At 34.2% G+C, this 24,558-nt stretch overlaps 1 long non-coding RNA gene across 1 annotated transcript in view; it reads left to right on the plus strand.

The window, feature by feature from the left end:
* Positions 1-24,558, plus strand: part of LOC127554255 (uncharacterized) — an 86,937-nt gene that overhangs the window by 17,588 nt on the left and 44,791 nt on the right. Inside the window, exon 2 of the long non-coding RNA XR_007951925.1 lies at positions 8,556-8,665. This is a non-coding gene — a long non-coding RNA (uncharacterized LOC127554255). The remainder of the gene's footprint in view (positions 1-8,555; positions 8,666-24,558) is intronic.

Below are 24,558 nucleotides of genomic sequence, written 5' to 3' on the forward strand. Positions count from 1 at the left end.
GTGCTACTGGTCTGATGAGTTAGATTTGAGGGGCATCAGTTGTTTGTCTGTATTGTGTTTAAGAGCCTCCTTTTGGCTTACTCAGACACCATCTGTACTGGGCTGCATTCCCCCTTTGCCCAAGTAAGACAGATCTTTCCTGAAATCCCTCTAAGTTATCTTAAACTAGAAATTTGTTTTATTCAGTCTTTTTGTATGTTCTGTCACTTTAGACTCCATTTAGAGGCTTTATTTAATATTGATTTCAATATTGGGCAGAATCCAGGCAACTTCCTGGCTTTTCTCTGTCATCTTGACTCCATCTCGAGCTGGTTATACGAGATAATATTCTTAAGGCACTTAGTACAGTGCTTGGTACATGATAGTTGCTAAATGCACATTTTTCCCCCTTTTTTCTGTTTTGCTCTTTATTGTTATGGCATCAAGGACATATTTTTTCATTGTAGAAGGAATTTGGTAGATTGTCTTCTTTTGTCATTTGTGCAATATTGGGATTACTTGTTCTTCAAATGTTTATAGACTTTATTTATAAATTCTTCTGGTTCTTTTTTCCCTTTGGGGGATAATTTCTTTTTCTAAGATTGTGTTTAAATTCTTTATTACTTATCCCTTTAATTTTAATTTGGGGTGTGTGTATGTGTGTGTAAATTGTCATTGGGCAAAATAAATTCTAATGAAAGTCTTTTTTTCTTATTTATTGTGAATTCTCCTTTTTCATGTTTGATACTAGTAATTTGTTTTTTTTTCTTTTATGTCTAATTAGCTAATGATTAGTCTAATATTTAATTTTTAAGAAAAATCTGTAAGTTTTATTTATTAATTCAGTGGTAATTTTGCTTTCAGTTTTATTAACCTTTACTTTGATTTTCAAGATTTTTACTTTTTTTATTATTGTATTTTAAATTTTTTTGGTTTTTAAAAAAATTACATATTTAATACATTCATCTATTCTTTGTTTCATTGATGAAAGTGTTTAGAGATATAAAACGTATCCTAATGATCATTTTGGATAAATCCCAAGACTTTTTACATATCATCCTATTGTTGTCATTGCCTTTAATGAAATTATCTGTTGTTTCTATGATTTGTTTTTTTTTTATTCACCAAGTTATTTAGCCTCAAGTTAATTTTTAATCTTTTCTTTGATAGTCCTTTATTGAATATATTTTAGTCCATTTTTTGTTAGTAATGTATCTCTTTTATACTATTGTTATTCTGCATTTCCTATGAGATCTTAATGTTTTTAATATATAGGGAGAGGAAGAGAATAAGCATTTATATAATGCCAAGAACTTGTTAAGAGCTTTTTACAAATATGGTCTCATTTTATCTTCATAACAAACATTCAAGGTAAGTACAATTATCATTGCTATTTTGCAACTGAAAAAACCGAGGCAAAAATCAGTTAAGTTACTTGCCTAGCATCATACATCTAGTAAAGGTTTAGGGCCAGATTTCAATTTAAATTTTTCTGTCTCTAGACCCAATTTTCTATCTACTATTCTACCATCTATTTAATATAAAGTCACATTTTGTAAAGGTTCCACATATAGCTGGGAAATATATATACTCTCTTTTATTCTCACTTAGTAATCACAATGGATCTGTTCCAAGTGCTTAATTTTTTTCTTGTCTTTTTTTCTTTGTTTAAATTGCCTAGTTTTAAAAGGAGTACAATGAAGTCCTCTACTTCATAATTTTGCTTGTCAGTTTTCCTAGTTTTTCCTTTACATATTCTAATGCTCTGCCATTTGGTGCATATACATTTAGTATTGAAATTAATTCATTGACTATAGTATGTTTCTGCAAAATGTAGTTTTCCCTGTTTAATTCTTTTAGTTAAGCCATTTTTTTTGTTTCCTTCTCTGATATTATGATTGATATCCATGCTTTTTTTTTTTTGAGTTTATAATAGTTTATTTAGTTCATGAGAGATTTTGCTCCTATAATAACAAATTTGGAGCATGCTCAGATCATCTTATATGCAGACTTCCTAAGGAGTTTACCTGAGCATACCTAGAGCTCCTAAATTGTAGGTGAGAGAAAGGATGTCAAAATATTAGTTGTTGTGATGTTATGCATTCTTCTATTTTAACGGTGAATTCATCCCATTTATATTCAACTATAATCATTAATTGTGTATTTTTCTTCATCCTATTGTTCTCTCATGCTTTCTTTTATCTTTTTTGTTCCCTATCTTCTATTATCATACATTCTTATTCTTTCTTATTTTCCTTTTATATATCTCTTCAGAATCCCCTCTCTGAGTTTAGGATTTTTTTTTTTTTGCTTATGACTGATCTCTTCTTGAATTTATTCATCCTCTTATTCCTTTCTTTCCCTTATCTCTTTTCACTTATATTCCTCTGTGGGGCTAAATATGTTTCTACACCAAACTCTTTGTGCATGTATGTGTATGTGCATGTGTATATTTATTCTACTCTTCTTTGGTCAATTGAGATGAAAACAAGACTCAAGGGTTGATCACTTCTATGATCCTCTTTCATGTATATGCATTTCTATTTGTTATCTCTTTTCATTTCTTTTAGGTATTCATATAGTCCATGCAAAAAATCCATTTATTTCTTAGGATATCTGTTTATAGTTGTCAGAGTAATTTTCTCTTTCTAGGCTAAAGCATCTTTAGTTATAAAATAACATTTTATAGTGGCTGTCTTCTTTCGTTAATTTTCTTTTCAGTTCTAGTTTGATGAATTGGGGCTTTTTTTAATTGAACTAGAGCTGAAAAGAAAATTAACCAAAGAAAACATTATCCACTATAAAATGTTGTGAGGGATGTAGAAGACCCTTACCCAAAATGACTACTCAGAGATCCCTCAGTAGAATGCAGAAAAGTTGTTTATTGAAAACCTCCAGAGGATGAACTGTCCCATCATGAGATAAGAAAGAGAAAGCTTGCGGTAGGAGGGCTAAAGAAGTAGTAAAGATACATAGCTTTTATACAAGAAATTACATCACAAGTAAGAGAGCATTGAGAAGGGGAGGGGGAGGCATCTAATTGGTTGTTGCTATTTGGGGAGATTGGAATGGAATTGGATTGGAATCTCCTGATTTCTAGGGAACAGAAAGTCAGGCCTTCAGGCTTAATCAAGCAGACAGTGGTCCAGCTAATAGACTAAATATCAATAAATGTCAAATACTAATAAATGTCATCAGCTCAGGTTAAGTAAATATGTTTCTAGCTGGCCAAGGCTCAAGTAGATATGAGCCTGCACATATTATACAGGTCATAGGGGAGACACAGAAATAATAAAATACAGAAAAAGAATTCATACATTCCTGTAAGTTCTTCATCTTATCTATTCCCCACAACTCCCCCCTTCTAATATGTAAATGATTTTTATCATATTTCTATGAAGAACTTACACACTGTTCAAAATCAGTTAGTATATCTATACATTGTTTATCAAGTTCACAATCAAGATCATCCATCTTTAATACATTCCAGTCTTTTCTCTGAAGAATCATCATTTTAATAGCATCTTCTGTATGTAATATTTTGATAGGGACCATTGAACTATTCTGGTCATTAATGTAATTATACAGAGTAGACATAGCGGCAACAGGATAATACTACTGATTGCAATAAGTTCATACCATAAAAATTAGAAACTATCTTAGAAACCGTTATCACAGAACAGATTGGCATTTGGCAGACATAAAAATACAAAGATAAATAAACAAAGATGACAATCTAGGGAAACTGAGGCACAACATTACACACTCTCCTTCTGAATATTTGAATTATTGAATTACCTCCCCTAGATACCTGGGAGATCTCAGCACCATAATTTTGACCAATCCAATGTGAGGCAAATAAATAAAAATGAAACTAGAAAATGCAAGGACTTATGGCAAGTTACCAGCAGTGCAAAGGCCCTCATCTCAGCCAGAGAATCCAGTTTGAGATGGACAGTTCACTGTGTTAGGTGGTCTGCAGTCATTTGTGCACTTAACTCAGCTTCTGCTTATATAAGGAGTAGCAGGGCTCGAGACAGGCATGCTGCCCATTCAGAGGGGCACCCCACTCCAGGGGAGAAGGGTGAGACTTGGAGTAGCTCCACCTGGCCCCACCCAGAGGGACAGACAGGGTGCTACTAGAATACAGATTTCTGAGCAGAGCTATCCGAGCATGCACAGTTAGACCATGAAGGCAGGCAAACCCCAAGCTTTAGAGGCTTGATCTCAAAACTGCAATGTTATTGAAAATGCTGAGATACCAATTAAGAAATTGGGGTTACAGGGTTGAAGACTACCAGTCCCAAGACCGATGTATATGTCTTGGAGATTTCCTAAAAACAAAATAGTCCCAAAAGCCGAGTCTGCCAGGGCAATTCCACAGAATAAGGGGTTTCAAAGCTAAAACATAGTAAAAACAAAAAGGATTGTTTAAGGACCTCCAGTTCAATCTGAACTGGGATATAGGGGATGGTTCAGAAGTACCTAAGGCAAAGTGAACAGAAAGCTCATCCTCCCGAGGTTTTCAATAAACAACTTTTCTGTCTTCTACTGAGTGATCTCTGAGTAGTCATTTTGGGTAAGGGTCTTCTACATCCCTCACAATGTGTTAAAATGTCTCTTCTGACTGCTGTACTTTTGGCTAAAGTGGTTGACCCTACTTAGTCTTACCCCAGGTCACCTGGATTCTTGCACTAATGTCCACTTCTGGCAGTTACTTTCCCTCCTCCCCAATCTATAAGTTTGAGAATTTTTCATGGACTCTCTATGGCATTTCAGGACAGAACTCTAGGAATCTCCATGCCCTCATGTGCCTGGACTGTCTTAGTCTAACTGCAGACAACTCTCAAATATGGGAGAGTAGGGCCAACTACATTGGAACCTGGCCTGAATTGAGAGGAAAATCACACAGGAGCAGACTTCTAGGGTCTGGATATGCAAATGAGTTGGTAGAGCAAGTGGGAGGTTTCAAGTCAAGGTTCTATTCTATTGTAAAAGTGTAGAATACACAGTCAGGACAGGAACAGGGAGAGAGAATACAATTCTGTACAGCAAAGTTAATATAGTACTTTTTTGGAATGAAGATTTCTTTCAGAATTCTTTATTTAAAATCAGATGTTTATATTGTGAACTTATGTAATGTGAATTTATAAAAAACAAGAACTGTCTGCACTGCTATGCTGCTATAGTTGCTGCCAGTCTCTGACACCTCTAAGTTTCCTACCTTGGTACTTTTTTTTTATTACTCTTGAACTTGGTCAGTGGAATCCTCAACTCATACTGCCTCTGGACAAAGAGTCTTGAAGAATTACATGTCTTGCTAAAACCTACCTTGAACTAATGTTAGTTTTACTGGTAGCCCATTTTCTGGTAGCTAGACTTATTGGTTGCCCTTGGGCTAACCTGTTGTCCAGGACTGGAAGAAAGTTATATTTTCCCTTTGGATTTCTTGATCATTACTTTGGTGTAAACTCTAAAGTTTTTCTGGAATAGCTAGGTAGGGGTAGCTATGTGGTTTGCTTTCCATTCAGCAAATCAGTTTTCTGTTTCCTCCTAAAAACAGTAGAATATATGGATAGACATTAAATTTTGAAGAGAGAGAGAGAGAGAAACAAAGAGAAATAGAAAGAGTCACACAGACAGAAACAGAGACAGAGACAGACGCAGAGACAAGGACAAAACGAATGAGAATTATTGAATGAGGATGAAACTGTTTTGCAACTATGACAACAAGGAATAAAAAAAAACCTGTTTAAAATATTGCAGACTGATAATATCCCTTATGTAAGGTTCCCAGAGATTATGTGCTAAAAGTCTTGTCTTGTTAATACTACCAAAAGTCTTTGAGTTTATTCTTTGAAATATTTTATCCTGATTTGCTATATTTTATACTTAATGATTAAATGAAAAAATAATGTCCTAGATTAATATTTAGAATATTTAAAAGCTACTTTATCATGTCTGTTCTTGAGACAATCTATTTTTAAGGGCATGTAAATAATAAAATGTGACTTTAGCAAATTTGATTCTAAACACATTGTGACTTAGTTGTATATAGTATTTAAGCATTTTTGTTTACTTTTATGGAGAGTTGTCTCTACTATGTCAAGATATCATATCTAAGGCTTTCTGAAATAAAGCAGGTTCTTAAAGGAGGCAGCTTTCATTAGTGGGTAGAGGCTTGAGATCTGGCTTCTGATTGGATCATCTACATATCTTTTGGCAATGAATCAATGCTGCCTTCTAGACAAGGGTAAAGTTGTGTGATATTCTGAGAATCTCCCAGAACATAAACACAATTTAGAATTTTTGTCCAACAGAGTAAGCACAAACATGTAGGATGAGCTTGGGACTACTCCAGAACTTGGATCCTTAGAATGAACAGGATCTGCTAAATAGCTGTCAGAGTCGACAAGCAACTAAATAGAGATTAGTGGATTATTTATTGGTGATGCTGCCACAGGGAATTATGGTTAGATGCTGGTTGTATTAGAGAGCTTGTTAGGTTTCTTCTAGATTTTATCTTCCACTATTCTCTTAAAAGAGGAAAGAAGCTAGGTGCTACAAATTATAATTAATGAGTATGCTGAAAATCTTATTTATTTGAAGTTTAGCAACAAATCAAACATACCTTTATGGACAACATGGAGAAATGTAGGCTAAATAAAAAGAATAGTTAAATAGACTGACTTTCCCATATGATTACTATATATCAACCTGGAGGGAGACTTGTGATAACTTATTGTAAGACTGTACTTACCAATCCTTTTTTTTTTTTTTTGTTATTGTTGTTCAAAATTTTTTTTCAATTATTTATTAATTAACATATTCATTCGATTTGAGAGTGATATAAATCTGGGAAATATGCTTATTATACTGGATGGTAGGATCAGTATCCTAAAAAGATCTTGATATTTTGGAGCAATGGGCTGCATTTTAGTAGATGAAATTCAATAGGTATAATTACAGAGTCTTACACTTAAGTTAAAAAAATTAAACACATGCATAGAATTTGAGAGATATAAATAATGATAGCTAATATTCATAAGAATGTTTTATATACTTTTATCTCGTTTGATCTTCAAAACAACTGAGGTAGATACAAAAAGTATTCACTCCATTTTATATATGAGGAAAGCAAGGATCAGAGAGGTAAGTAACTTGAATTGCCTATGGCCACACAATTAGTAAGGGTCAAAGGTAGTAATTCAAACTCACATAGGTCTAGCCTCATGTTTAGTTTCATATTCTTTGTACTTTAATATACCCTCTTCAAAGAACAGGTCATGTGAAAAATGCTTGGGGATTTTAGTCGACTGCAAGCTAAATAGAGAACCATGCTATGTAGCAGCTCCTTTCCTGTCCTTCCCCATTTCCTCCTTAACTTTGCTTAAGTTAATATAACTTAAGTGTATTAAAGGAAATATATTTAAAATAAATGAGGTAATAAGCCCACTTTTCTTTCCTTGGTAAAATCATTTTGGGATCACTGTGTTCAATTCTTAGTGTTGTATTTTGAGAGAGAATTTAATGGATAGAGAAGGACTTGGATATTAAGTTGACTTGAAAATGAGTTATATGAGCATCAATTGAAGAAATTCATAATATTTAGCTTGGGAAAGATAAAACTTTGGGTGAAAGTTTTTCTCAAATGTTTGAAGAATTATCTTGTTGGGAAAATAGAGATTTGACATATTTTGTATAACTCCAGGTGGAACTAAGATTAGTAGATGATAAAATTGGAGAAGCAGACTTCAGCTCAATATACCTACCCAACAAATAGAATTATCTGAAAATGTAATGAATTACCTTTTGAAATAGTGACTTTCCTTTTGTGAGAGGGTTTTTAAAAGAATGTTTAAGCTATGCCTCAAACTTTTGGGGAAATTATGTCAAGAGGATTAATGCATCAGGTAAAATTTAAAGTAAATAACTTCTCAAATCCCTTCTAATTCTGTCATTCTGTAGTCTTCTTAAGAGATTATTGTTGTCACAATCCTGAGTTACTTTAAAAAATATACACTTACATAAAAACTTAATTCCAATGAAAAAGCAATTCTTCCTTTTTTTCCTCTCTTGTAAGCACTCTCAAGTTTCAAAAGATATCCTTTTTATCTTGAAACTCCAAATTTTTGGCTGGGTAATTTCTCTGTGGCAGCAGATCTTTTTCTCTTTTTCCATATTCCCTCTTTCCTTCCTTTCCATCTTTTGCCTTTCTTCATTCATTCATTTTTTTTAGCATGCTTCAATCTATATTCAATCAATATCACGTGTTAGAACACAGATCACCTGTGAAGGGTTGTTTGATTACCTCAGATCTCACACAAAATGATGGTAATTGGTTGCACAAAGCCCTGAGTCTTTCATCCATCTTTATTGTTTCACATTTAGGCCCAGGTCCATGCTCTGCTCAGGTGCCAGATGGCACCTGCAACAGAGCTTCAAGTTATCACTGCTATAGAAGAGAGGCTAAGTGCCTCTTGAGAAAGGAAGAAACAGACTGCATATTCCCTTCATTTGCACCTGATGACTTATTGCCAGATACTAATTGGCCTGTCTTTCCTCTGGCAAATCAGGATCAGATGATGGTGACTGGATGTGACAGGCTGCCCTATTCCTTTGGCAGCCACTATGGAAATAAACCCTCAAGAAGGAATTTTTTCCCACAAGATCATTTTCAGAAAGGGTAAGTGTGCTTTTATGTTCATACTCTGGTCAAGACATCTTTTTTTTCCCTCTCTCTCTCTCCCTCCCTCCCTTCTTCTCTTTCTCTCTCTCTCCCCCTCCTCTCCCTCCCTTCTCCTCTCTTCCTTTCTCTTTTCTTCCCCTCCCCTCCTCTCCTCTCCTCTCTTCTCTTTGTCTTCTTCCCTCATCCCTCCTCCTTCTCTCCCTCCTTTCCTCCCTTTTTTTCTCCCTCCCTCCTCTTTCTCTCTCTCTTCCTTCCTCCTTCTCTCCCTCCCTCCTTCCTCTTTCTCTCCCTCCCTCCCTCCCTCCTCTTTCTCTCCCTCCCTTCCTCTCTGTCTTTCTCTCTCTCTGTCTCTCCCTCCCTCCCTCTCTCTTTTTCTGTATGTATATACATTTCACACATGCATATGTGGTTGTTTGTCCTTCATTTTCAAAGAGGACCAATGACATCACAGGACTGTGTTTATATGACCTATATATGAATTGGATTTAAGTAAAGCAGAGTTGCACAAAGTTGACAGTCTCTCTCTCCCAGTCAGAATCATCAAAAGCCAGTGGCAAGACAAAAGTCAAAACAAGTGGTGATGGCCTGGGAAACAGTGGATGGTCTTGAAATCTTCGATGTCTGACCAAACTTTAAGGACTCCACAGGGCCTGCTTCAGCTACTTTCAAGGCCACTGGAACAAATTGTTCTCATCCACACATTCCTCTCAGTGAAGTCTTTATGTGCTTGGGGTAGATATTTCCCTAGCTTACTGACAGGTTTGAGTCAAATCAGTTACCCTCAACCTGGATTAGCCCATCTATTGAGATGGTTTCCTGGAGTCTGGCTGCTACAGATGCTACAGCTTTACGTATGCATATGTGTATATAATTAAAATTATTCATTTTTCCTAGACTTATATACATAGGTCAAGTTGAATTCAAATAGTTGAATATACTTTCAGAATTGGACCTCCTGTGCAGTAAAAGAAATTCTTTCTATCTATGTGATGGGAGTGTTATGTATTAACAAGCAAAACATTTATTTTATAACTTGTGATTTGCATTGTCCTTGGTTCATGATTATTGAAGCAATCCCTTTCTCCTATTGTTCCATAACTTTATTTTGTGAATATTCCCACAGTTTAGCAAAAGGTATATGCGTGTATATATGTGTGTGTGTGTGTGTGTGTGTGTGTATGTGTGTGTGTGTGTGTGTGTGTGTGTGTGTGTGTGTGTGTGGTAAGGCAAGTGGTAGTATCCTAATGGCATGGGGGGTGGGATGGGGGAGCTAAGTCAATAACGCAGAATGTAGGCTTAGTTGTGAAATAAATGATTAGTGTTCTTTTTGCTTGTTATAAGAACCATCAACTGAAATATTTCTGCAGCTCAGCCACAATTTTGTTATTTGCTATTGTTAATGAAAAGATGAAATTTGAGCACATGAGTGGAACATGTAGTCAGTACCATAATTAGCCCTTTGAAAGGTGAAGTATGCCCTTTGAAACAAAAGAAAATAGCCTCACTCATACAATGAAATGGCTACAATTTTCTAACTAATGCAGAATCTGCAGTATTTCTGTAATTATCTCCCCTAGGTCTTCTATTCAACATAATTTTTTTGCCTTTTTTCCTCTTTTCTTCCTAAACAAAATCCCTTTTCTACTGCAAAGATTAAATAATATTACATGCAAACAGAGGAAAAAACATTTTCTTGCATGATAAATGTATTTTACTTTGACAAGTTTTTTAAAAAATTGAATAATTAAGCTTTTAACACAAAACATCTAGGCTTAAAGCTTAGTAAAAAATGAAGCAGTTAACCCATTGAATTTAGGGACTGTCATTCTCTTCCAGATCAAGAACTGGAAGGTTATAGTCTTCAATAAGGAAATTCAATCTATTCCAATAAGCATTTATAAAGTGCCTATTATGTGCAAGAGTAGAAAGTTTCAAAGTGGATAACCATCAAGAGAAGCAAATTCAAAGTACTGTATAATGTACTCACCTAAGGAATGAAAAGGTAAGAAATAGAAGTAAGACTGACTCAAATATGACATATCTACATAGGAACATTGACGAATACTGACAACTGAGAAATAGCTGGTGAGAAACCTGTTCTTTTTCAAAACAGTGAGACATGATTCCTAAATTTGTCTAGAAGATTTCATCTGATTTTTATAGATTCTAACTGCATTTCATGAAACATAACTGAATCCCTAATTTTACACTGACTATAAAGTATCTGATTTTTAGGTTGAGAACCTAAAGTGGTATAATTTCTATTTTTGCTCTCACAGAATCTCAGAATATTAAGCTTTAGAATTTATCTTCCCTAAGTCCTTAATTTTATAGATGAAGAAATTGAGGGTCTAAAGGTAGTCCAAGTTCATATAGCTGTGATCTTGTCCAACATAGAGTCAGAACATTAACCAAGATTTTTCAGTTCCAAATTCAGTATTTTTTCAATATACTGTGCTTCTTATAAACCTCAATCATGACACAAAATTCTATGATGCAAGGTAGCTGAGGATCAATGAGCTACTTAGAAGAGAAATTTTGTAAAGATCATACTTAGTATCATTAGTATCTATCATCAATTTCACTATGCACTATAAAAATGATATACTTGGACCACTCTTCTGATATCTGAGATAGACAATCTTATTTGATCATTTACTTTAAATAAACATAATTAAATATTGATTATATGTGTGAATTGAGAGAAGATGCTTTATGACACTGATCATTTCTTCCTTTTCTTTTTCTTTTTCTTTTTCTTTTTTTTTTTTTTTTTTTGAGGCAATCAAGGTTAATTTACTTGCCCAGGATCACATGTCTTATAAGTGTCTGAGGCTGGATATGAACTTAGGTCCTCCTGATTTCAAGACCAGTGTTCTATCCACTGCATCACATAGCTGCCCTTATGGCATTGATAATTTAAAATATATATATGGCTTTAGGATATGCTTCTCAAGATTTTAGCTGCAAAATTCATTTTCCACTTCTGTTTTACATAGGTTAATATCAAAAGTAATCTATAATTCCTAAGCATATGAAATATAGATTACTTGTTTTACTTCCCCTCTCAATAGTGGGTTTTTTTTTATACAAGTAAAAATAATTTTCAACATTTATTTTTGTAAGATTTTGTGTTCCAAATTTTTTCTCTTCCTCCCCAAGAAGTAAACAATCTTATAGGGATTAAACATGTACAATTCTTCTGAACACATTCCTAGCTCTTTAAAGGAATTTTTTGGCAGATTGATTGCTATGACACTGAATTAATAGATTAGTGTAGATAGAATTGTCATTTATATTATCTTGGCCTTGATGAGCAATTGATATTTTTCCAATTGTTTAAATCTAACTTTATTTGTGTGAAAAGTATTTTGTAATTGTGTTCATATAGTTCCTGGGTTTGTCTTAGGAGGTAGACTCCTAGATGTTTATACTGTCTACAATTATTTTCAATGGAATTTCTTTTTCTATCTTTTGCTGTTGGACTTTGTTGGTAACATATAGAAATTATGAAAATGTATGTGGGTTTATTTTATATCTTGTGACTTTGCTAAAGTTGTTTCTCGTTAGATTCTTAGTTTGATTCTCTAGGATTCTCTAAATATACCATCATATCATCTACAAAGAATGATAGCTTTTTTCCTCATTGCCTACTCTAATACTTTCAATTTCTTTTTCTTTTCTTACTGTTAAAGCTTATATTACTAATACAACATTTATCAATAATATTATTAATATTAACAACACTATTAATATTAATACTATTATATTAGCAATATTGGTAATAATATATTAATATAATAATAATTGATATAAATAATAATATTAATATTATTAATAATGAGCATTGTTATTTTACGTCTGATCTTACTGGGAATATTTCTAGCTTGTCTTCATTATATATAATGTTTGCTGATGATTTTAGGTTGATGCTACTTATCAATTTAAAGAAAATTCCATTTATTCCTAGGTTCTCTAGTGCTTTTATTAGTAATAGTAGTTATATTTTGTGAAATACTTTTTCTGCATTTATTGAGGTAATCATTTTATTTCTGTTAGTTTTGTTACTGATATGGTCATTTATGTTGATAGTTTTCCTGATACAGAACCAATCCTGCGATCATTGTATAAATCTTGCTTGGTCATAATGTATTATCCTTATGATAAATTGCTGTAATATCTTTGATAATATTTTATTTAAGGTTTTATGTCAATATTCATTTGGGAAATTGGTCTATAATTTTCTTTCTCTGTTTTTGTTCTTCTTAATTTAGGTATCAGCACCATATTATGTCATATGTCATGTGTCATATGACACCATATCTGTGTCATAAAAGGCATATGATAGGACTTCTTCTCTACCTATTTTTCCAAATAGTTTATCTAATATTGGAATTAATTGTTCTTAATTGTTTGGCAGAATTCACTTTTAATCCATCTGGTCCTGGAGATTTTTTATTAGGTAATTTGATAAGTCATTTGTTAATAGTGCCACAGAGATATAGTTGGGAGCAGAGACAAAACTAATATTTTTAAATTCAATATAAGATAATCTATGTAGTAGATCATTCCCATATAGATGACTAAGTTGATGACAGTGTCAACTTTATTGCCTACTTATCCAGTTTTAGTAATTCATTTGTGTACCTGATATTTAGGAATTGAAATCCAATTTGAAATATTTCAACCTCAAAATCCCAAGCAAAGTCTTTTTAAGAATTCTCCACCCTTTTGAGAAAGCAAGCAGATGAACAAATTGCTGCTAGAATCAGAGCAATAATGGAAATAACCAAAGAACTAATAAAAACTTTCACAAGAAGCAATCAATAAATCTCATCATCAGGACCACTTCTAGGAGCCAAAGTACTTTAGGCAAATCAGAGTATGTTTTAACCTCCCCTAACATTGTTATATAGAACAAACTGGGTTTAAAAGAACCTCAAGAACAGACTTGAAGGTTGAAAAGAATTTCCTAACAGAAAGCCAAAGGAATGTATGGAAGTATGGAATGTGGGAAAATGACAGTTATCTCCTTCCCACTCCTAGTGTCCTGACCCTCTGCTTAAGAAAAGGAATGTGTATTGTATATGTGAAGTGTGCATGTGGTATAAAACTATGCTAATCACTGCATGCCTGTGACTGTGTATTTAAGACTGAGGTCCGAGTGATCATCTTTGTCCTCCATAAGATAGGAATAGTTCTAATTATCAGGTTCCAACTACCATATTCTAAATCAGTAGAGTTACAAAGTTGTTACATGTCCTATAGCATCTGTCACAGTAGTGTGAACCTTGAGGAAAGCGTTACCTAGCACTATGATTTAATCAGGATGGCAAATTCCCAATATGGAAACTCAGAGTATGGACTTAATTTTCTATTGAACTATCTCTCTCTCTCTCTCTGAAATTATTTATAATCTCTTAGTTGTCAAATTCAACAGCCTTTTCTGAATCCTTATTCTTTTTGACTTCTCTCTAGCCTTTGACTATTGATCTTCCTTGTCTCCCTGATACTCTCTTCTCTCAAGATTTTTAGATCACTATTCTCTCCTGATTTTCCTCTTACCTCTCAAACTACTTTGTAAGATCCTCATCCAAGTGAAAGTAAGAATAGATGTCTCCCAATGTTCTATTCTGGGCTGTTTTCTCTTTTCCCCCTACCACTTTACTTGGGATATCATTAGCTCCCATGGATTTATGTTAATGATTCTTTAATTTACCTATCCTGCCCCAGCTACTCTGCTGACCTCCTGTCTACATCTCCAACTCCTTTTTCAGTCATTTCAAACTGTTGTTCAGTAGATGTATTAAACTTAACATGGCCAAAATTGAAGTTATCTTTCCCCAGTATCCTCCTTCCTATTCCTAACCCTATTATTGTCAAGAGCATCACCCTACTTCCCATCTCTCAGGCTCACAATTTAGTTGTCATCCTTAACTTTACTCTCTCTCACTTTCTCCCATCCCTATCTAATTTGTTGCCAAGTTATTTTTAATTCATCTTTGCAATATCTCTTCAATATTCTTCTTTTCTCTGATATTGCCATCACCCCAGTGAAGGCCCTCATCAACTCACTATTGGACCATTGTCATAGTCTGCTGGTCTGCCTGTCCTAAGTCTTTACCTACTATAATCCATTCTCCATTCATCTATCAAAGGGATTTTCCAAAATTAGACTATCTAAATCCCTTATTCAATAAACTCCAGTTAACTATGAACTCCAGGATCAAAACAAAATTTCGTTTGGCATTCAAAGCTTCATAACATAGGACTACTCCCCCATATTTTCACTATTGTTATACCTCACTCCCTACTATGTGCTATTTGATCCAGTGATATTGGCCTTCTTCCTATTCCATGAACAAAACATTCCATCTTACAGGTCTAGGCATTTTTTCTGACTGTTCACATGCCTAGAAAGCTCTTCTTCCTCATCTCTATCTATTGGTTGGCTTTTTTCAAGTCTCAACTAAAATCCAGTCTTTTACAAGAAGCATTTCTAACTTCTTAATTCTAATCCCTTCCTTCTTTTTTTCTTTGTATATAGCTTTGTACATATTTGCTTGCTTGTTATCTCTCCCATTAGATTATGAGCTTCTTGAAAATAGAGATTTTTTTTTTGCCTCTTTCTGTATCCCCAATGCTTAGCATAGTCCCTGAAACACAACAGGCTCTTAATAAAAATTTACTATCAAATTCTACCTGCCAAAGCAGATTGGCAACTGATATATAACTTATACAACTGTTTGCATTAAGGTTAAGTAACTGCCCAGAGTGGCTCATTTAACAAGGGTCAGAGGCAGGACATGAACTCAAATTTCCTGACACTAAGGTCAACTTTTACCTTTACTCTGCTTCTTTTGTATACTTGTTTAATAAGCACCTTTTAAATGAATGAATGAATGAATCTTTGCCATATGATTTAAAGTCTCTAAGTTTTCAGTGAAGTATCAATAGCTTATTACTTTCTAAGTTTATAAATAGAGAACTAGAAGGGATTTCAAAGCCCATTTAATTCAATTCCCTAATTTTATAGGTAAAGAAACTGAGGCTCTGAGAGTTTCTTTTCCAAAATAACATGTTATAAATATCAAAGGCAAGATTTGAACCCAGGTCTGTCCTCTTACTCCAATGCCTGGGCCCTTGCTACTATACCATATTGCTTCATTTATATTATATGGTTTCTTTTTTTGAAATAGCTAAAATTATTTGGGACTTTTTGAAGGATCTCTGGAGTTTAAATAGCTTTTCAATTATTAAGAGCCCAGGAAAGAGCTGTTAAGAAAATAAAATTGATATCACAATATTTTTGAAGCCATATACGCTTATATGTATCACTAGTTCAGGTAGAGTCACAGTATTTTTGGGGTTGAGGAGCATGATAGCATATCAATGCAGAGTGAGACAAAACCCTTCAAAGCAACAATCTATAAGTGGTTTCCATAAAAGATCCAGTCTCTGGAGATAGACTTATAAAATGTCTCCTGTTGTGTCATCCCATACTAATTTCCTAACTTGATTCTGCTTTCTAGGTACTGGAGATTTGAAAAATTCAATCTGATTATTTGTTTAGAGCTTGGTTGGCTTCTGATTTGTATGTAATCTTATGTCCAATTGATTGTCTAGGACATAGTCCTTTTTTGGATGTTACATTAGGTAGGTTAATTTGAGAGATGAACACAAGGCAATAATGTTTGGAAAGTTTTCAAATGGCTTTTATTACATTAATGTAAAATTAATTAATAGTCATCAGATTCTGTTCTTCCAACCAAGGTGAATTTTAAGTAAGCCTCCAATAAACATTATAAGAAGGGTTATATTTTCTGCGAGTTAAGATACACAGTTTGGTTTCTTTCAGAAGGCTTTAGACTTTTGAGTCCATGCTAATTTTCAGTGATGGTGTTAGAGTCAATTTGATGAAAATTATGAAAGCAACAAAGAACACAAAGAAAATTGTGGGGTGGAGGCAACAACTTTATTTCATTTAGGTCTAAAATATGAAAACAAAGAGCTCCTTGATAAAATTAATGAATAATTAATTTAGAATAAGTTCAGAAAGAAAAAAATTAGACTTCTTTCCCCAACACCCAAGCAGAGAATCTCAAATTGTGATCTGTGCTTTAATAGTGAGAAAGTCGTTGAATCAGATTTTGTGATTAGGTATTTGAAAGAAAGAGTTAATCTTATGAATAACAACACATGACTCATCAAATCATGTGCCTAGTCTCTGCAAAAGTCAGAAAGAATACTGTTTCGCCCACCCAGAATATTTGATAATTCAAAAGATGTATTGCAGAGGAGTTATGTTGCTACCTATTCTAACAGCTGATTCTTTTCTTCCCCTAAAACAAGCTGAACTTTGGGCACTTGTAACCAGAACTAGCAGTAAGTCTTCTTTCTTTGTTATATCTAATTGAATAAGCCAGCATCCGCTAAGCAAGCACTCACTTGAAGTCTAGAGAAATTGACTTAATACAGCCATGCTGATTGCAATGAGTAAGAATGGTTGTGGAATAAGTTAATAAACTTTTTTTTTGTCTGCAAAGTTAATATAATACAAATCATCCTAACCATCTGATCCACACCATCAGCCCTAGGCTTATTTATTCAGCCAAAAGATTATGAGTTCTCCTTCACAAGAATGCATTACATAGGACAATGTGGCCAGTTCATCAAAATATTATGCACCATTTGTGCTATTTGCAATCTCTCTAAAATTCATAAATTCAAATCGATAAAAGGAGGGTGAGATCTCGACTGGATACAATGGGGATTTTCCTTGCCTCCTTTTTTTCCACTACAGAAAAGCTGAGATGTATGAAATATTTGCTTTCTCCTCCAACTTATTTCAACTTGATTTCCTGTTGGGCAGGTCCCCTGCTTTAATGGGCTGTAAGAGTATTCATTTTTGTTAATTTTGCATTCGACAATTTTCGTGGCTGGGTTAAGCACCTTGCATATAGTGATTTGTTCGTTCTCATTAGAAGGGAAAAGGTGTAGTCTTACAATCTGCCTGCTTTCATAAATCACATTTGCAGGATGTTTTTAGCATGCGAGAATGCTTTTTTTGTGAACAGTGCCTGGCATGAATAACACTGAAAACACTGAACTGAATGGAGCCCTTGAAAGCACTTGTAAGATCACATCTGTGATTCACTGTACATTCATGCTGATGCACAGACAAAGGTGAATTAGTTCCCGACAAAAATGCATCAATGCTCTATTGAATAGTCAATTATTAAACACATAATGGAATCTGTGGTTAGCAAGGCATGCTGAAGATGTGCAATGTTTGCACAATTCTTAACTGGAAAGGAAGGTTGTCTTGAAAGTCTGGAAAAATTAGACAGGCTATTGGTATCTAAATAGAACTTTTAAAATAAGCATCTTTTCTCAAAGGTGGTTGTGATCCTTTTGCTCATTATTTACACTTTTCCATTTCAATCTTTGATTAGATTTTATTGCATATCCAGTCAACTTTTGGCTCTTTACTACCTGAACTAATTAAAGCAGGAGATAATTGGTAGAGATTGTTCAAAATGGTAGATAATCTAAAAATCTTTTATGTGTTCAGTTGGCTTTGGATTTTAAAGTACATATATTTGAAAATAGATATAAATGGCTTTCTTGAAACCCACAATACTTTAAGGAAGATCATAAGTTGTTCAATTTCCCTGATTTGTCTTTCAATTCATCTTTGGTTCCCATTCCATGTTGGGAATAGAACTCTTAATTTGATTTTTAAAAAGTATTGGCCTAAGAACAATTCTTTTTCTCTTTTTATGATTGCTGCCTTTTTTCATATTTTCTGAGGAGTAGGAGAAGTATTTAAGTGGCTTTGATTTAGAAGATCTTCATTTGTAGCTATAACTTGTTTGGATAAATAGAGATAGTGCAAACTTAAAAAAAATAAAAAAAATTAAGCTGGGCGGATTAATCTTTGCTTGTAATTGGGGAGCTATCCTGATTTGAGGTCATTTCTAAAAGTTATCATAAGGAGATAGATTATTTTAATAGATTTGGCCAGAAATGTTTTAATGGTTAAGATCAGACCAAACAAATAATAAATTAATTTAAGCAAAACAAATAATAAATGACTCCTTCCATTTATATAGCCTTTTTACTTTCAAAGAATTTTCCTATTTATTATCACATTTATCCTCAGCATTCTTCTAGGTGGTAGAGAGAGATATAATCACTGCCTATATTACAAAGATGGAGAAACTGTTGAGTGGTAATATTAAATGGTTTACTCAAACTTATATGGACACCATTGGTGCTGTCCATGGTAAAACTCATTGCACACAGTGGGACAATCTCAAAGAAAAGTGAAAATAGCCTCAGTCAGGAAGATGGAACAATGTGGGAATGAGGGAGTATAATGTTTACCAGTCAGCCAAGCTTGAAAGTTCAATTATCTTTGACTCCCCTCTTTTCATTTCCAATCACATCTAATCAGTATTCATTTCCTATTTATTATTTCTTCAAGTTCTCTCTTGCATTAGAATGGGAACAGATAACTGGGACCAGTCTTCTGAATACCTGAAGAATTTGAGTGAATAATTAAGTCACAATTTAAGCACCCCACCTCTCAGAATGTCTCTGCTTATCTAACCTACCTTACCTCCTAGGTTGATTGACTTATGTGACTAGTGATAGTGAACTTGACTATGAATATGTCAAAGAAAACAGAAACAATTTACTACTAAAACAGTAAGTTCTGAACTTAAGATGCGAATAAATAAATGAAAAAATATTGACTAAACTTCAGACTGAGATGGAGAAAGTTCAGGATCCTCAATCCATAGCAATGTTTTAGCCCAGCATGCTCTGTCATCCTCCTGGAAAGCAACCCCCATAGAGATGCAGGCTGGCAACTGCTCCTGTAGGTGCAATAAATATAGTAACAGATACTGAAGACCCAGAAAAGAAAGTGCTTTCTGAAAGTGTTTATTACTATCAAATGGTTAAAAGTTCTGTGCTAAGTACTGAGGATACAAATAGAAAAATGACAAGATAGAACTGACATACCAATGGGGACACAGCCAACACACATGGAATGTTTCATCTTTAAGTCATATGGAAAGATCCCATAGTCCTTAGATTGTAGCAGTAAAGTAGATATTACAGTCTCTTCTTTAATATCATTTCATTTTTTATAATAGTTTTCCATCATTCAAAATACATGCAAAATATGATTAACCTATATTGGGGGAAGGGAAGGAGAAAAATTTGAAACACAAGGTTTTGCAGAGGTAAATGTTAAAAACTATCTTTGCATGTATTTTGAAAATAAAAATCTATTGTTAAAAACAAAATATATAATGCAGAGACAGTCCTTGACACCCACCCCTGTTTAATCTCATTTCAAATTTTAAAATGGTGTCAGTTTTTAATGTTGAACCATTTGATAGTAATAAAGACTTTCAGAAAGCACTTTCTTTTCTGGGTCTTCAGTATCTGTTACTATATTTATTGCACCTACAGGAGCAGTTGCCAGCCTGAATCTCTATGGGGGTTGCTTTCCAGGAGGATGACAGAGCATGCTGGGCTAAAAACATTGCTATGGGTTGAGGATCCTGAACTTTCTCCATCTCAGTCTGAAGGGAGATTAGTGGTTGAGGTGATGGTATTGGTTTGATTTACATGTTATTTGCAGGTCCAATCTCTCCTTCAAGACGCCTTTCTGTTTTAGCTAGGATGGCTTATCTGCTCTGTATGTGGCAGTCAGTTGGCAGTTGGCAAGGATGATTGCCTCTTTTCTACAAAAGTTGCTTCCTTGAATGAGGGCTGGGAGGGCTGGGCTGAAAGCAGAACTAATAGTCAGGCTATAGAGCAAGTGCTTTTACTTTTCTCACTCTTATACTTACCTGCTTATTGGTGGCAGTTTGTCAGCAATTGTGACCGGTGGTGATTGGGGAAGATGGGCTCTCTCGGAAATGATTTCCCTTTTCAGTTATGGCTGCAGGGGCTGAGCTGGAAGCAAGACTGTTGGTTGGATGGAACACTTTAATTTCCAAGAGAAATAGTGGAATTAGTCATATATGAGATTTAAGTTACCCGGCACTTCCCTCCCTCCCTCTCTCCTTCTTCTCCCTTCTTCCTTACTGTTTCAGCGAGGCTGGCTTGATTAGAACAAAAACCTAACCTCAAATTGAGACTATGTTTATACAACTGGATTAACTATTTGGGCACTTTTAACAAAACCAGCTTTTTAGCTCATTATAGAATGTAGCATGTTTCTACCCTTAGTATAGAAAGGGTAAAAAAGGACCTTTAGTTCCCAGGCAAGCCCTCAGGCTAAGAATACATCAAATGTAAAGAGAAGCTGTATTTAACCCAACTAAAATACAAAACAAAAAGAACTCAAATCTTCTCCCATAAAGTGTCAAAACAACTATTTCCCCCCTTCTCTTATTGGCCCTTGCTAAGCAGCCTGCCAGATCCATGCTGCCTTTTCTATGGGTAAGAACCTCCTCCAATAAGGGGAAAACCCTTAGTGTTGTTAGAGAATTGACCTCTGTTCCTCCCATTAGGCTCAACTCAATCTATATAGCAATCCACACTTAAAATACCACTTCAATTAAGTTGCTTAATTGAACTGTTCCCTAGCCCTTTCACTTATGTTTGCTAGAGGTTAAAGGAAAACTTCCTTCCATTGAATTCCATCTTGCTAAGGACTTAGTCATCTAGAATTCTGATCTCTTCTGTCTCTGCCAAGTGAGAAAGAATTTGAAGGTGAGTATTTTTTCCCTTGACTTACAAAGTAGGTAACTCACAGTGCTAGTCAAAAACATGATCCAAATTTTCTGCCCTTCATTTTGCCTTTTATCTCTTGCCCTTTGCTTCTTTTCCCTCATCTCTGAACTTCTCTGCTTGGATTCTGGAAGTTAAGCAATTAAAAAAATTTTTTTTAAAAAAACTCTGTTTTCTCTATAGTAAACTTTATCTAGGAGTTTAGCATTCAAGAAGAATTCAGTTCAATTCAATAAACATTTGTCAAATGCCTTCTACATGCCCGACAAGGTGCTAGGGGTACAAGGACAAAAATGAAACAATCCTTGGCTTAAAAGACTTGTACATTTCAATGGAGGATACAACATAATACACATATGGCTAAATCCAAGCTATACACAAAAATAAATACAAAATATTCTCTAAGGAAGGACATTATCAAGCAAGGAAATGAGGAAATGTCTCCTTTAGGAGAGAGTAATAATAGCTAGCATTTATGTAATATCCTGAGATTTGCAAAATAGTTTTTAAATTTCTCATTTGATCCTCACAACAACCCAAGGAGATAGGTATTATTGTTATTCCAATTTTATAGCTGAAGAAATTGAGTCAAAGAGTCAATGATTTGCCTAGGATCACACAGCCAGTAAGTGTTTAAGGTAGGATTTGATCTACCTGATTCAAGGTTTAGTGTTTTATCCACTGCACCATCTAACTGCCTAAAGATAGCATTTGTGCTGAATTTTGCAGAAAAATAGTGATTCAATAAAGGTGAGGTGAGGGAGGAAGGAAGGAAGGAGAGATGAATGTCATAATGGGAAGAGCAAGAAGGTTAATGTGGAGTACATGGTAGGTATGAGGATCAAATGAGATAGTTATTTGTAAAGTGCTTTGCAAATCTTGACCTGACATGTGGCTATCATGCAGACAGATGAGAGTGAAATTATGAAGGACTTCAAATGCTAAATGGACAAGTTTGTATTTCACCTGGAAGTGAAAGGAAGCCACTGAAGTTCTTTAAGCAGGGGAATCACATGAGCATACTGTACTTTAGTAGAATCAATTTGGCAAAGTATAGACAATGGATGATGGCAAGGAGAGGTTAGATTTAGGGAGACCAATTAAGAAGCAATTGCAATCAATGGACCAAGGGAAAGGTAGTGAGGGATTGAACCAGAATGATTGTGGTTAAACAGATGAAGTGTAGACTAGAGAGAACTTATAAATTAGATAGAAAGGATAAGGTTTATATAGAGGTTGCTAACTTGGGTTCCTGGAATAATGGTGATGTCATCAAGGAAAAAAGAAAAATTAGTGGGTACGGGGATCCTAAGTAGATGATAATTACTTATAGAACATGTTGAGTTTGAGATGCCAATGGAGCATATAACTGAAGAGAGTTGGGAACATGAGCTTAGAGTTCAGAAAAGATAAGAGAGCTGGATATTTAGATTTAGGTAACAGCTACATAGAGAAACTATTTGAATCCATGATGGGCATGGGGATCACTGAGGGAAGGAAGGAAGGAGGGAAAGAAAAAGTGGGGAAGAGAAAGAGACAGAGAGGGTACAAAAAAGCCAGTTTGCATTTCTTTTAATTTTATATTGCCTGAAAGAGTATGTACCCAAGGTTGCAATACATTTCATTCCTATAGAAGTTTCAGGTTGGGGGTCAGGGATTGTAAGAGAAACAAATATAAACTGTCAAAGGTGGGAAAGTCAGAACCCAAATTAAAAACAGGGATGGAACTGGACAATAGGTCAAAAACCATGGGGAGTTCATCTTTTTTTTTTTTTTTTTCATGTTCTTTTTGCCTGTCACTAGCTTTATGTTTGGAAAAGACTTATCCCCACAGTTTTCTTATTCATATTCCATATTCACCAGCAATCCACATAAGTTCTTATGGTTAGCCATTCTCCAATTGATGGGTATCTACTTTGTTTCTAAATCTTAGATATCAAGAAAAAGTGCTGCTATAAATATTTTGTAGGATATGAGGAGGTTTTTTTCCCCTTATCAATGGCTTCCTTAAGGTATAAACCCAACAGAGTCTTATGTTCAAAAGGAATGAGCATTTTATTTAATTGCCTAATTCTAGGTCCTTTTCAAAATAGCTGTACCATTTTATAGTTTTACTAACAATATGTGCCATTCCATAACTCCTCAAAGATTCTTGCCATTTTTTGGATTGTTTTTAAAAACCAGTTTATAGGACATAAGATGAAACTTTAGATTTGTGTTTTTTTATTTTGTTTTGTGTTTCTCTTATTGATTTAGAACATTTTTATATGGTTGAAAGTATCTTGCAGTTCATTTTTTGAGATGAACTTTTTTTTCATAGCTCTTGACCCTTTTTCTAGTGAGAATGGCAATTGCATATATCTATATATTTATATGCACACAAAACCTTTATTTTTTATTCTATTTATTCATTAACATATTATTTTATATATCTTACATATCAAACCCTTATCAGAGAAATTTGATACAAAGATTTTTTTTCTGTTTGATCACCTCCATTATCTTTTTCTATTAATGTTGTCTACCTATAGGTTTTTTGGTTTCAAGTTCCCTCTTCTGCTACAAACAGTATTATATTACTTCAGTTATTTTACTTTTATCCTTTTTTTAAGATGTGGCTTTATTCCTACTCTTCACTTTACTCTTGATCTCCTCTTTTTGGTTGTTTTCCCTCTTTCTTTAGAGTTTTATTTATCAGTTTTTTTTTTCTCTTCTGCTTTTATTTGGTTATATATTTCCTACTTCTTTTTTTCTTCTCAGTTAATCAAGTAGATTTCTCCTTTTTCTCCTCCCTTTCAGCTAATCCTGTTCATTATTTTTTAAAATTTCATTTTTGCACTCATTTCCAAAATAAGTTTTCTCTCATTCTCTTATTCATTTTCTCTTTCTGTTTATTTTAGACTTATTCCCTAATTCATGACTCCTATAACTATTTGGTCTCTCTTCTCTGTGTATTCTTCATGCAATTACAATTTCTAAGGTGTCCATTGTAAACTTTTTTCTCTAGCTTCTTTCTGCCACTGCCTTATAGGAGTTACCCCATGTATTCCTTTTCTTTTTTCCATTATGTCTCACTCCCAGAACAATGCCAATTTTTGTAATATCAGGGAGGACACTGCACTATATAATAGAGC

Source organism: Antechinus flavipes, chromosome 3, assembly GCF_016432865.1.
Source record: "Antechinus flavipes isolate AdamAnt ecotype Samford, QLD, Australia chromosome 3, AdamAnt_v2, whole genome shotgun sequence".
Taxonomy (NCBI): Eukaryota; Metazoa; Chordata; class Mammalia; order Dasyuromorphia; family Dasyuridae; genus Antechinus; species Antechinus flavipes.